The 9,048-nt window shown below is 42.0% G+C and overlaps 1 long non-coding RNA gene across 1 annotated transcript in view; it reads right to left on the reverse strand.

The window, feature by feature from the left end:
• Positions 1-8,963, reverse strand: part of LOC129047516 (uncharacterized) — a 253,448-nt gene extending 244,485 nt beyond the window's left edge. Inside the window, exons 1-2 of the long non-coding RNA XR_010141289.1 lie at positions 8,843-8,963; positions 7,418-7,556 (exon numbers count right to left, since the gene is read on the reverse strand). This is a non-coding gene — a long non-coding RNA (uncharacterized LOC129047516). The remainder of the gene's footprint in view (positions 1-7,417; positions 7,557-8,842) is intronic.
• Positions 8,964-9,048: the final 85 nt, after the last annotated feature.

Raw genomic sequence — 9,048 nt, forward strand, 5'->3', positions numbered from 1 at the left:
AACTATAAACGCAATTAAAAGAGCAAAGAAGGCAACACTGAGACAAAGAAATAAGCAAAGGGTCTTGAGTCTGGACTTGAGAAAGGGAGAGGGAAATCAGCAAAAGTGGGAGAAAAATTCACTATCATTCATTCATTCAATGAATATTAAGAATCTACCATGCCAAGGCACTGAGCAAAATGCTAAGAATACAGTGGTGAACAAAAGTGCACTAATCCTTGCCCCCACATGTTGCTCCCAGCCTACTAGAAGTAGTTATTGAATAAATAAATAGACATGCAAATAAAAATACAATTGCAAAAAATTACTAGTGCTGTGAAGGAACAGTGCACGGGTGGAAAAGATGCAAGAGCTGAGGAAAAAGGACATGAACAGAACACACAAAACCCCCAGGGGATGTTCAGGATTCCAGATTTTAAGCGCAACATTGTGACCAGCTGGTGAAGAAAGCATGCCCTCTAAGGTCAAATAAAGTCGACTAAATAGAGGGTACACTAGGTTGCTACTGAAAAACAACTTCACTCCAGTCTTCTCTCCTAAGACCACCAGCCTCTCTCTCAGGTCCTGCTTCTCTTTGGGTTTACTTCTCCTCTGGCACCTTTCCCTTTATCTAATTCACTCTTTACTTCCCTATTCAAAGTCCTGAGAAAGACAATCTGATTGGTACAGGTTATTACCTTCAATCCTGCTTGGGTAAAGCTTTTTGTACCAGAGCAGGTTACACATCACTGGCCAGCCTAGAAATTGGTTGCCCTTGGGCCACATGGTCATCCCAATCCAATCAGCTGTGACCAGGAGTCATACGGCACAGAAATGGCTAAGGAAGAAGAACCTAAGATGGAAATGAAGATGGCAAATACCAGTCAATGATATTTGTCAATCTCCTTAATACAGCAAGAAAAAAAAAAGAAAAAAAAAAAAGTTTGCTCTAGTAGAGTGAAAGTAAGCAATAGAAGGCTTTGAAAATCAGAGAACTGAGCCTTTTTATGGAGACCACTGAAATCTTACAAAGGAAATATGCAGAGACTGACATGATGAAAGCGGAATTTCAGGAAGACAAGTGAATTTGTCTTAATTTTCTATTTCTTTTTATATTAAACCATACATTGAGATTTAAAGGTCATAATATTTTCTCTTACTCTCTCAGATCAAATGTGATGAGAAATCAGTACAGCTAGAGATGAAGGTAAAATAGCAGCCTAATTATTGATAAAGCTAGATTACAGAATATGGCTTAGCATTGACTTCCCCTTGAATTGACCGCCAATCCCTGGCAGGGCAGGGACAAAGCCCAAGAAGTGGAGGAGAAGGCACTATTCTGTTCAGAGGGCCAGTCTTAGGAAGAGAGAGAAAAGGTGGGGGCAGCCCAGACCCCGACTCACCACACAATCACCTCTTTGATCTTGGGAAAGAGTGAAAGAAATGCAGGAGCTATTTGTCACAACTGGTGTTTTCTGAAAACTTGGCATGTGGCAAGTAAGTCCTTTCCTGCAACATTTCTCTATCCTGAAGGCTTGTCATTCCTCACCCCTGATTTGCCTGTTTCATCTTCTGCCAATGCATAAGAGGTTCCCTCCTCCTCCTCACCATTCTGTTTCTCCTCACTCAAAAGTCTGCTCAGAATTCAGCCTTCATATAGGGTCCCCATAAGAGAATTATCTTGATTTATCATATCTTTATTTTTTATCACCCAGAATGTATAAAATATTTTATCATATAGGTATTTTTCACTTAATATCATTACCCTAACTCAACAAAATTGGTTGTAAAACAATTCTTTCTGAAGCAAGAGAACTTTGCACTTTTTAAAAACAAACAGCCTACTCTGCTTTTTCAAATGTCACCCATTAGAAAATAAAGCAGTAGATTTTTTTCTGGTTTGGGGCAGGGAAAGTGGGGGCACTATAGGTATCACTGAACATGAATTTAGTCATTCTAATAGAGTACAAAATCTGAAGACTACTTTTTAGGCTGTTAACAATAATTCAAAAGATATTTCCATGTAGTACTCTGAGAAAAGATATGAAAACAGAGAAGTTCAAGAGAAGCTATAGCAGAAAATAGTACTGGAAATTCTGGCAGGTGAATTATTTGCTTTATTCTCTCACTACTCACCTTGAAATATCAGCAATCACAAAGATCTTAATAATTTTTCTTAGTTTGATGACTATAAAACTTTAAAAGAGGGAGAGTATTTACTTCTAGCAAAACAAAGAAACACCCCTTATGTGGTAGCACATGTGGTTGTAAGACAATCAACCACAAACAACTGGCAACTTCATACTTAACTTGACTCTTTTTATCCCAAACCATGTTTATTTAATTACAGCTTTGTGCCTTCATTAATGATGTTTCCAAATATCTCTTGATCCTGGCTAAGTGTTTCTAAATATTGACCTTGGGTTAGCAATAACTGTGACACATATAAAAAGGAGATATTAGGCAATTAAACTGTCCAAAACAGTTGACCAAGCCATGCAAATTCTCTAAACCTAGAGGAGGATCAGTCATGAATGTGAAGTTGTGATTTAATTCATGCACTTCTTAAGTATGAGATTCTAAGTGAGCACTGGGAAGCATAGGAAACCTTTACTAATGAACCTTCAGGGACCAGTTAGCACAGTGTGTTAAATTGGAATGCTAATTAGGTCTAGGCAATAGTTTAAATCAACCTAAATGCTTGCTAGTTTGACCAATTACAGGTGCCCAATAAGTGTTTGTTTGAATTCAATAATTCTCTGTCCAGAGGGAATATTCTGGTTCATGAGTGGCTGAATTGAAAAATATAAGCTATTAGTCATGAATAAATTGCATATAAACTGGTGCATTTCAGCATTACTACTGGAAGTCCAAGGTGGCAGCAATGATGGCTCAGTCAGGTCCCTTTCCTTTGGTAGGTCCTATGCAGCGATATTTCCAAATGGTCCTAGATTATTTTGAAGCTTTTCCATGACATGTGTAATAATGGAAATACGTACAATACAATACAATAATGGAAAGTACAAGAGTGAAACACCTGGGTTATAAGTCAGTCCAGAACCACCAAACTATTTAATGACAAAGCAAGTCTAGAACCCACTGTGCTGACTTGTGGGGAGTCTTCCTTCCATTGTGGCCCCTCAAATCTCTCTTGAGTCTATATTTCTCCCTTTCCTACCCCCAAAGGCTGCTGCTTTCTCCTCAGTGTATTCTCAAATATTGAGTCTTAGGTTCAGACTAAATACTGTAGCCTGTATGTAGCCTTTTGATTCAACGACTGGTGTCCTGACTCCACAAAACCATCCCAGAATTGTTCACATGTCTCCCAGGTGCTAGAAACTGCAAAGCCCAACACTTCCCATAACAACATACACAAAGCTAGCTCTAATCCTGCAATTACACAAGAGCCAGGGGCACTGCTGCAGGTAATCAGTCAGATCAAGAAGGATTCCAGTTTGCCTTTTGGGTAATTTAAAGCAGAGGCAATGAATCATTGTGTTAGAAGAAACGACTTTGGTATCAGACAAAATCACATGGATCTTAGGGCAAATTTCAAATTTGCCACTTCAGCAGTAGCAAATTAGTATTAAATTCAGTTGTATGTGACAGAAAACCCCCAAATAAGCACTTGGCTAGCTAAACTGTAGCCATGATTTCTGCATCCCAGCTAGTAGGAAGAAGGAACTGGAGGCCCCATTCTTCTAAGGACAACTGCCAGTAGTCTCCCATGTCATGCATACTTACAGCTGATGGGCCAGAACTTAGTGAAATGTCCCTGTCAAGACTCAAGGAAGGCTGGGACATACAGCTTCCACCCCGGGTGCCCTGCTAAAAACCAGATATTCTCTGGCTAACAAAAAAAAGGCTGGAGATGGTGGCTCACGCCTGTAATCCTAGCACTTTGGGAGGCAAAGGCAGGCGGATCATGAGTTCAGGAGTTCAAGACCAGCCTGATCAACATGGTGAAACCCCATCTCTACTAAAAATACAAAAATTAGCCAGGTGTGGTGGCACACGCCTGTAATCCCAGCTACTCGGGAGGCTGAGGCAGGAGAATCGCTTGAACCTGGAAGGCGGAAGTTGCAGTGAGCCAAGATTGCGCCACTGCACTCCAGCCTGGGCAACAGAGCAAGCCTCTGCCTCAAAAAAAAAAAAAAAAAAAGGGCAGAGGAGATATTGTATAGAAATTACATCTCTGTTCCATTCCCTTCCTAACTATGGGACTACGGGTAATAATTTTGTGCTAAAATCTTCTTCTGTGATTTAAGATAATACTTCCTTTGTGTGGATTATTTTGTTTAACCTCTCAGCGGTGTCTGACACTGTTCAGCACAAGCTCCTTCCTCAAACAATCTATTCTTCCTGTGACTTCCATAGCCGGACTCTCCTGATTTTCCTCTGACCTTTCCAGTTCTTCCCAATTTTTGTTGTTAATAGCATTGCCTTCTCTTCCTCTTTCTGTTCCTTAGTGTTCCCATTGTCTCTGTCCTGGAACAGCTTCTTCCTCACTTCTCACTTTATCCATTTTCCTCACTGTTACCCATGGTGGAAGGAAGTATAGTGCACATTTATTGAATGCTTAGTATACACTAGGAACTATAAGTGTGTTATATATAGCATCTCACTTAATCCTATCAACAATCCCAAAGCTAAATACCATTGTTATTGATGGAGGTTGGTGTCATCTGTCCACTGTTGAGCAATGCCAGGTTTGGATTTTAGTCCAGGACTGTCTGACTGCATGGATTTTGAGCTTACTATCACACCCACCCACCTTTCTCCAACCATGTAAAAGGAAAACCCTACCAGGTCCCAGCACATACTCAATTGCTTACTGGATACATCCACTGATGATCATGCACACATTTCAAACCCAAGATGCCCCCGAGTAAACTCCTGGGTCTTTCATCAACTATTTACTGAGCACTTATTATGTGCCAGGCACTGCTGTAGGTGCTGAATCTACTGAAGTAACCAGTAGAAACAATCTCTGATTTCATGAAATTTACTGTTTAGCTGAAGGGACAAACAGTGAAAGAAACAGCATCAGTTTGAGAGAAACACTACAAAAAATGAAGCAGGCTAAATGGATAGAGAGATGGAGAGGGCTGTACTGTAGGTGGAATAATGGCCCCACAAAGATGCAAACCCTCTAATCCCTAGAAGATATGACTATGTTGCATTACATGGAACAGGGAATTTTACAGGCATGGTTAAGGTTAAGGGTCTCGAGGTGGGGAGTTTATCTAGAATAACGTAGATGAACCCAGTATCATCACATAGGCCCTCAAAAGTGAAAGGTTAGAGGTATGTGACAAGGACAATGGAAGAAGATGCAGGAGAAATTTAAAGCATGAGAGAGACTTGACTGCCATAGCTAGCTTTGAAGATGGAGGAAGGGACCACAAGCCAAGGAATGTGGCATCTCATAGAAGCTAGGAATGGCTGTCAGTTTACAATCAGTAAGAAAATGGGGACATAAATTTCTGCTGCTTTAAGCCACTAAATTCTGATATTTTTTTCCAGTAGCAACAGAAGACTAATGCAGGCTATTTTTTTTTTTTTTTGAGACAGAGTCTTGCTCAGTCACCCAGGATGGAGGGCAGTGGCGCGATCTCGGCTCACTGCATGCTCCGCCTCCCGGTTTCACGCCATTCTCCTGCCTCGGCCTCCCAAGCTGGGACTACAGGCACCTGCCACCATGCCCAGCTAATTTTTTTGTATTTTTTAGTAGAGACAGGGTTTCCTCATGTTAGCCAGGATGGTCTCGATCTCCTGACCTCGTGATCCACCTGCCTCGGCCTCCCAAAGTGCTGGGATTACAGGCGTGAGCCACCGCACCCGGCCTGATGCAGGCTATTTTAAGGAGGGTGGCCAGAAAAGGCCACTGTAAACAAAGCCTGGAGAGATAGCCGAGAGAAGAGCTTCCCAGGACAAAATAAATGAGTCTGAAGTGAGATGAACTTGGAGTGCACAAGGAATAGTAAGGAGGTGTATGTATCTGGAGTGAGGGGAGAGCTGTGGGAACTGAGAGAGCAGGAACAGCCTAGGCCAGCACATGTGGAGATGTGCAGGTCAGGCAGCTTTGGATTTTATTCTAAGCACGATGAGAGGACAGGACAGCAGGGGAGAATCATAACCTGACTTAGCCTTTAAGTTTGCCTGTGGGTGCTGTAATGAGTGTGGACTGGATGGGGCAAGTGTAGCAGGAAGGGAGTTCAATTAGGAGACTCTTGATTGTTATCCAGCATTCTAAATAAGAGAAGACAGCTTGGACTAGGTTGAAAGGGGTAAAGTAATTGGTCACATACAGGATATATTTGAAAGTCAGAGTTCATTCTATTTCTGATGACTTGGAAGTAGGGTGGGAAAGAGAGAAGCCAGGATGGGCAACTAAATGCATGGTGGTGCCAGACAGTGACATGGAAAAAAGTGTGGTAAAGAAGGTTGGGAGGCATCAAGAGTTGGGTTTTTTTAGACATAAGTTTTAGATGCCAAATAGCCATCCAAGTCAAGATGTCAGGTTTTTAGGCATGTGAGTCTGAATTTCGGGACAGTTTGGATTGGAGGCATGTGGTAGGCAGATTTTAGTTACTCCCTGAAGATGTCCACATCCTAATTCCCAGAATCTGTATGTCGTGTTACATGGCAAGGGGGGATTAAGGTAGCAGATGGAACTGAAGTTGCAAAACAGCTGACCTTAAAATAAAGAGATCTCCCGGATTATTTAGGTGGACCCGATGTAATCAAAATGATACTTAAATGAAAAAGAGAGAGGCAGAGGACTCAGAACCAGAGATACGGCATACTCAACTAGCCAGTTCTGGCTTTGAAAAGGATGAAAGCTGGTTTTTGCAGTTGGTGGAAGTGGTCATGAGCGAAGGAATTGGGGCAGCCTTCTAAAATCTGGAAAAGACAAGGAAACAGATTCCTTCTGAGAGCCTCCAGAAGGGAACACAGCCCTGCCAACACCTTGAGCGTAGTTCAGCGAGAACAGTTTCAGACTTCTCAGCTAAAAAGCTGTAAAATAATAAAAGGTGTGCTGTTTTAAGCCACAAAGTTTGTGGTAATTTGTTACATGCGCAATAGGAAAATTAACATAATGCATAATTTCTCGGAAACTTTTTTTTTCTTCAGTGTATCCTGTCTTGGTAAATGACATAAACTTCACCTGAAGTTTCACATGAAAGCAGAAATACGTGCCACCTTTAATTCTTTCCTCTCCTTCATGTTCCTGATCCAGTTACTATCAAGTTCTCTAGATTCTACTTACTAAATATTTATTCAAAGTTACCCTCTGTCTCCTTTCTCTACACAGGTCATGATCATCATCATCATTCCCCTTTGGGAGAGAAGACAATAGAAACCTACCATCTGTTCCCCATTTAGCAACCAGAATAAGTCTTCTAAAATGAATATTTCAAATTATTCCTCTCACCTTGAAACTCTTCAATGGCTTGCTATTTCACTCCATAAATTCTCAACTGCTTGACATGGGTTAGAAGATCCTCCAGGGTTGCTTCTGCCTTCAGCCTTATTTCCTAACACTTGTCCTCACACTGAACTTCTTCCAGATCCTGGAAAGCATTAGGAGGCCTCTTCACTTCAGGTGTTGGCACTGGCCTTCCTCCTCCTCATAGAAAAGACTCTATCATTCGTTACTCCCTTCCCTATCTACCTTCAGGTTCCACACTGCTCCCTTCAGGTCGTTCTCAATCTCCTAAATTGTTAGCACCCTGATATCAGGAACGTTTGCTTCAAGACACTCATCACAATAGTGTTCTGTTTGTCTCCAAGACAAACATGCTGCAGGGCTTTTGCCTCATTTGTTCATTACGCTATCTTCATTCCTAGCACCCAGCACATAATAGGTGCTCAGCCAATATTTGTCAAATGGTAATTACTCACCGAAGACCTGCGAATTACTATGTTTAAAATCTCTACCATGGTTCCTATGACATATTTAGTAACCATTTCCTGGAAAGTCCGCATAATGGAGCATTCAGAGACTTCTAAAAAATGCAATGTTTGTGCCTATCACTAATTTTACATTCTTGACTTTTCCCCACTTTGGAGATGAACAGTAAGAGGTAAGTGAGAGACATTTTAATTTTTCTTGCATTTATCATGTCACTCAACAGTCATTCAATAAGTATTTACTGATACTTGTGCCAATCACTAGGTGTTGAGAATACAATAAGTGAATAAAATCGTCTGTTTTCATGGAATTAGCAGTATGTGTAGATAGGGTGAGATAAAGTCTGAAAGTAAGCAAACCGAAAGCTATATAAAATATCAGACAATAGGCCGGGCGCGGTGGCCTATGCCTGTAATCCCAGCACTTTGGGAGGCCGAGGCGTGCGGATCCAGAGGTCAGGAGATCGAGACCATACTGGCTAACACGGTGAAACCCCGTCTCTACTAAAAATACAAAAAATTTGCCGGGCGTGGTGGCGGGCGCCTGTAGTCCCAGCTACTCGGGAGTCTGAGGCTGGAGAATGGCGTGAACCCGGGAAGTGGAGCTTGCAGTGAGCCGAGATCGCGGCACTGCACTCCAGCCTGGGTGACAGAGCGAGACTCCGTCTCAAAAAAAAGAAAAAAAAAATCAGACAGTAATAAGAGCCAGAGTCAGAAAGACGTGTGTGTGTTGATCATTTTTTTTTTGCTTACAGAGATTGGGAAAACTCAAAGAATAAAACATCTGAGCAGGGACCAAGAGTAATCGGGGAGTCCGTATTATGTCACAGAGAAGAGTACAAGCTTAGGAATCTTGTTTTCTAAATTCGATTCGCAGGTTGCCAGTTACACCTGTATGCGACTCAACAAGTACTTTAACCTGTCTCTTAGCTGTAATACTACAAACCTCAGGCTAGTTAAGAGAAAATGCTCCGGCAAGGAACTAAACACAGAAGGTTCTAACGCTGCGCCAAGACTGAGAAACGAACTCTGGAAACTCACCCGCGGCTCCCCAAGAGCATCTCCCCTCTGGCTGGAGCGCAGTTGGTGATTGGCTACTTAACCCGTCCGTCCTTTCCCGCCCAGGGATCCAATCCAATCCCGCCCGGCTCC

This window comes from Pongo abelii, chromosome 7 (assembly GCF_028885655.2).
Source record: "Pongo abelii isolate AG06213 chromosome 7, NHGRI_mPonAbe1-v2.0_pri, whole genome shotgun sequence".
Lineage (NCBI taxonomy): Eukaryota > Metazoa > Chordata > Mammalia > Primates > Hominidae > Pongo > Pongo abelii.